Below are 5,602 nucleotides of genomic sequence, written 5' to 3'. Positions count from 1 at the left end.
AAAGTAGAATTAAGACATCCGGGATAAATGACTCAGCTGAGCTCAATGAAGCCAAAACATGTGCGTCCAGGCTTAATTGGTTGCACAAAGACCAAGCCAGGATGAGCAGACACGGATTCATTAAGCCAGGTGAAACCAATCCTGGATAGGTGCGCGCTCACGGCTCACTCAAATAGACCCCGCCACAGATCACAGATTAACTGATTTACCATGGCAACTAGAGCCGCGTACTTTTCCCCGTCGGAAGCACAAATCCTCATGGAGGCATACGAGGAGGTAAAAGATATAATTAAGAAGAAAGGCAACACCGCCACAGTGATAAAGCAAAGAGAAAAAGCGTGGCAAAGTATTGCAGACCGCCTGAATGCGTAAGTAGTGCACAATTACACACTCACCGCTCCGCTGAAACATCACAATTACAATTCAAATATTTAATTCACATCTCCAAAAATGCAGTTGTACTGTAATTATGAAACGGTTAAATTTTTAATTGAAATGCACTGCAGATATGAGTGAAATTGTGTAAAGTAACTCCATCACACTGTATAAAGCTATGATAAATTTTTTGATATTTTTACTGAAAACAAGACAAAAATACCAAGTAATTTTTTGCAGTGTGACTCCATTAAATGTGTGTGTGTGTGTGTGTGTGTGTGTGTGTGTGTGTGTGTGTGTGTAGATTAAACATGAACGGGCCAAAACGGACATGGCAGCAGGTCAAAATCAAATACAAGAACATTCTGCAGAATGGTATGGTCCCTGACTAATATTTAACAAAGCACAAGCATATATTGTACCCAGAAGGTGCCTGCTCACACATTGTCTGTACTGTTTTAGCAGTGAAAAAGAATACCCACAGACAAGGCACGGGTGGTGGGTCACCAAAGGCTGACCTTACCCCAGCAGAGGACATGGCCTTGGAGCTAAATAAAGGCAGGCCCGTCTTAGAGGGGATCCCTGGGGGGAAAGAGACGAGCATAGGTTCCTCCCAAGATGCCACCCGCTTCATTCAAGGTATGTCCTTCCATCTCTACATGGGATACAACCACATTCATATTGAATCAATTTGGACTGTCTGACTTTGGTTTACCTATTGCCTTGCAGTGTCTGGCAGCACTGTGTTCCTGTTAGAGCCACCAGCACAAGCACCAGACGATGCTGATCCAGTGAGTACTCCATCAAAGGCATACTGTAGGCCTGGCATGTCTTGTCTACTAGCTTCAATATGAATCCGATTAAATGTGATAGGGTGAAGGCCCCAGTGCAGCAGCAACAGCACATGATGGAGACGATGATGAGGAGGAGACCATCTCTCTGGATTCCAGAAGGCATGAGGTATCATGTTAAGACTGTGAAAGTACTATTTACTCTACAATGGTGAGGAGTCCTCATCAAAATCAAAAAATCTAATTTCTTTTACAGGACCCAGATGCTATACAGTGGGAAAACCAGCCTGGCAACATAGTGCGTATTAATAAAAGGACACCACATCCTGCCAAATTCCAGCTGCGCTAATTGTATTGTGTTCACAGAGCTCACAAGCTATCAGAAAGTTGTATGGCAACCACCTCCGGCGCCAAATAGAACTGGCAGACATAGACATTCAGTACAAGAAGAAAAAGATGGAAAATCTTGCACTGGAGTCCGAAATAAAAAAGAGGACAATTAGGAAACTGGACCTTGAAATAAAAAAACTTGAGAGGGAGGTGAGATATGCCTTCAATGTACACTGTATGCTAACTGTAACACAAATGTATTAATCATTATTTTTCTTTCCTCCCCCAGCTCCAAGAAGATGACACAGCTCAAAATAAAAATTAGGTATATTCTCGTAAAGTCAAGTGAGCCATGACATATGAGCTCTTATTGTGAGCACACAGGACGGTGGCATCTTTCTAAGGTTTTTTTTATTTTCCCAGCAATCAGTACAACCAAGTCATCGTTATAAGGCATCGCCCTCTTTTGCCCACCCCCCCAGCACCAGGTGTGGCCACTAGCCTATATGAAGGCCCAAAATTGTGTGTTCCTTTCTGCTCTGACAATGGCATGCCCATTCGTGCGAGATGTGGTGGATGAAGAAGCACTTGTGCTGAGGAGAGCCTTCAGGCGAGAAAGGGTCTTCAGGGACCGGTTGGACCCACTGGCCTTCCCTGATGACCATCTATATGAAAGATACAGGTTTTCTGCAGATGGCATCAGGTATCTATGCAGACTACTGGGTCCCAGGATTAAGCACCGCACTGCACGGAGCCATGCACTGAGTGTGGAGCAAATGGTTTGTGTGGCCTTGCGCTTTTTTGCTAGTGGAGCCTTCCTGTACTCAGTGGGGGATGCAGAACAGCTGAACAAGGCCACAATTTGCCGCACAATAAGGAGTGTGTGTCTGGCTATCAAAGCATTAGCAGATGTCTTCATCTCCTTCCCTGGCCACAGAAGACTCTGTGACATAAAAGAGGAGTTCTATAGGATTGCAGGTAAGAGGATCTACAAATTACAGGACAACTGTTAACACATAGTAGGATACTCATTACTTTGTGTGACAGGTTTCCCCAATGTCATTGGTGCAGTGGACTGCACACACATAAGGATAAAAGCCCCCTCAGGTGCCCATGAGGCCGATTTTGTGAATAGGAAATCCTTTCACAGCATTAATGTTCAGGTGAACATAACTTTTTGATATTGTCCATTGACGAACACTCTGCATTGCCAGTGATGTGCATTGATTGGTGTAATATTCCTCATCTTATGATTTCAGATGGTCTGCAATGCTGACTGTGTGATCAGCAATGTTGTGGCAAAATGGCCTGGCTCAGTCCATGACTCCAGAATCTTTCGGGCCTCTGAAATCTATCAGTGCCTATCACAAGGTAAGCCACACAACCCCTATTTATAACCATCATGGCTGTGTCAAGAATATCACTGTGTTTATGAGGTAGTAATGATGAGATTTTGTGTTGACAGGTGAATTCTCTGGTGTGTTGCTGGGAGACAGGGGGTATGGCTGCCAGCCTTTTCTCCTGACACCTTTCACAGACCCCCAGGAAGCACAGCAGGCCTACAACCATGCCCATGCCAGGACCAGGGCCAGAGTTGAAATGACCTTTGGCCTCCTGAAGGCACGCTTTCACTGCCTTCACAAATTAAGGGTCAGCCCTGTTAGGGCATGTGATATTACTGTGGCTTGTGCTGTCCTCCACAATGTGGCCTGCCTGAGGAAGGAGAGGGCCCCCAGAGTGCCACCAGCCATGGACTGGGACAATCCGGCAATCTTCCCTGATGACGACAGTGGTCGGCTGCTGAGGGACCAATATGTGTTGAATTATTTTAGTTAGTATGTGTGCTTTCAATTTTGGTTAAATATGTCCTGCGGTGGCAGAGGAATTTGGGTTTTTTTGGGTTCGTTTTTTGACGAATTTGGCCTCTTATGATGTTTGTGCGGTATACTGTGTGTAATACAAGGCTGCAGGGAGGCTACTGCATCCATTCATTTGTCTGTTCAGTTGATGTGTATGGATTTGTCCTGCATTTATTTTAGTGTGCAGACATGCAGGGTGTGTTATATACAGACCTTTGAATGTGTATGTATCATTTTGTATAATATGCTTGGATTCTGTGCTTTCCATCTTGTAGAGTCACTGTGACTTCAGTTTCGAAAGGAGCTGATGGTTTACCTGCTTTGTTTTGTCCTTATTCAATAAAGGAACATAATGTTACACATTGTGTTTTTATATTCATATGGAATGTGTATTTGTTTATATGACAGAGTACTAGGGCCACACTGAAGAAAAAGGATAAAGTCATACATTTATGAGGCTGGTTCTTTCTGCAGAAAAGCTACATATTGTTTTTACAGTTTTGATACTTATGACAATGTGATACTTAATATTCTGGCACATCAGCATGTCTTTGTTTATGAAACCATACTGAAGTACAATTTCACGAAATGCCCCACATCTGTCATTTTAACAACTGTCCTCCTTTAAAACAACTGGTTACAATATTATGACTTGTGTTTTTTTCCCCTCTGTGGCCCTAATATTCTATCATTTTATATATAGCCTTATAGTCTATGGGAAACTGTAAATTATCTAATGATAGCAACATCATCTAAAAATCATTTTTTATCCAAAATCATTGAAATTAATGATCACAAACGTTTAAATAATAACAGTGGGTCTAGTTATATGTGATAACAATGTATAGTGAGCAGTGAAATAACTATTGGTTTCCATTTGTGGTGACTGCTGACTGACATTAGGGATGAGATTAAATAGATCCTGGAATTTAGCCTGGTCTGGAGCAGGCTAGCTCCACAGAATAAATCTCCATGGTAATTTATACCATAACATATCCTCCTGCCCCCTATCCATCTTTAGTGCAACCGGATTACGGATCAATTGAGCCAGGATCACCAAGATATCCTGGCTTAATCCCTTATCCTAGTTTTGTGCAACAGGCCCCCAGACCCACCTAAACAACAACAACATTAGCCCAGACCCACCTAAACAACAACAACAACATTAGCCCAGACCCACCTAAACAACAACAACAACATTAGCCCAGACCCACCTAAACAACAACAACAACATTAGCCCAGACCCACCTAAACAACAACAACAACATTAGCCCAGACCCACCTAAACAACAACAACAACAACAACATTAGCCCAGACCCACCTAAACAACAACAACAACATTAGCCCAGACCCACCTAAACAACAACAACAACATTAGCCCAGACCCACCTAAACAACAACAACAACATTAGCCCAGACCCACCTAAACAATTAGATGTCAGGGGTTAGAGGTCAGAGGTCAGGGGGTACCTTGTAAAGTTTGGGTGGTATGGGTGTGAAGTCATCAGGGACGTGTCTGGTTAGAGGTCAGGGGTCAGAGGTCAGGGGGTACCTTGTATAGTTTGGGTCGTTTGGGTGTGAAGTCATCAGGGACGTGTCTGATTAGAGGTCAGGGGTCAGAGGTCAGGAGGTACCTTGTATAGTTTAGGTTGTTTGGGTGTGAAGTCATCAGGGACGTGTCTGGTTAGAGGTCAGGGGTCAGAGGTCAGGGGGTACCTTGTATAGTTTGGGTCATTTGGGTGTGAAGTCATCAGGGACGTGTCTGATTAGAGGTCAGGGGTCAGGGGGTACCTTGTATAGTTTGGGTCGTATGGGTGTGAAGTCATCAGGGACGTGTCTGGTTAGAGGTCAGGGGTCAGAGGTCAGGAGGTACCTTGTATAGTTTGGGTCGTTTGGGTGTGAAGTCATCAGGGACGTGTCTGATTAGAGGTCAGGGGTCAGGGGGTACCTTGTATAGTTTGGGTCGTATGGGTGTGAAGTCATCAGGGACGTGTCTGGTTAGAGGTCAGGGGTCAGAGGTCAGGAGGTACCTTGTATAGTTTGGGTCGTTTGGGTGTGAAGTCATCAGGGACGTGTCTGATTAGAGGTCAGAGGTCAGGGGGTACCTTGTATAGTTTGGGTCGTTTGGGTGTGAAGTCATCAGGGACGTGTCTGGTTAGAGGTCAGGGGTCAGAGGGTACCTTGTATAGTTTGGGTCGTTTGGGTGTGAAGTCATCAGGGACGTGTCTGGTTAGAGGTCAGGGGTC

Source organism: Salvelinus alpinus, chromosome 1 (genome assembly GCF_045679555.1).
Source record: "Salvelinus alpinus chromosome 1, SLU_Salpinus.1, whole genome shotgun sequence".
Lineage (NCBI taxonomy): Eukaryota > Metazoa > Chordata > Actinopteri > Salmoniformes > Salmonidae > Salvelinus > Salvelinus alpinus.
The sequence above is the reverse complement of the archived record's forward strand: the minus strand, read 5'-3'. Positions refer to the sequence as shown.